This window comes from Myotis davidii, unplaced genomic scaffold (assembly GCF_000327345.1).
Source record: "Myotis davidii unplaced genomic scaffold, ASM32734v1 scaffold53, whole genome shotgun sequence".
In the NCBI taxonomy this organism is placed as follows: Eukaryota; Metazoa; Chordata; class Mammalia; order Chiroptera; family Vespertilionidae; genus Myotis; species Myotis davidii.
The window spans coordinates 6,220,173-6,220,546 of NW_006286140.1; positions in this window are offsets into that span (position 1 = coordinate 6,220,173).

Genomic DNA, 374 nt, shown 5'->3' on the forward strand with positions numbered 1-374 from the left:
CCAATACCCTAAGGAGTGAGCGAGACTGAGAAAGAAAAAGGGAGGATAAGAAAGAGTAAGAGGGAGTGCTTGCAAAGAATTGAGACAGACTAAACTGGCTAGATCTTAGACAACAGGGTTGGAGGGGGCAAAAAGTGAGGATTAGTTGCTAATCAGAGCCATACCATATTGGCTACACTCTGGAGTAAGAATAAGGTCCAGAACATGAAAATATTTAAGCAGTGATTTAACATTAAATCTTAGATTATCACCTAAAGCTTAAATTTCTAGCAATACATGTTGCATAAACATGATATCTGGGAAAGTAAAGTTTCTTCTTTTTTTTTTTAAAAAAAAATGTTTTTATTGATGAGAGAGAGAGAGAAAGGGAGCAG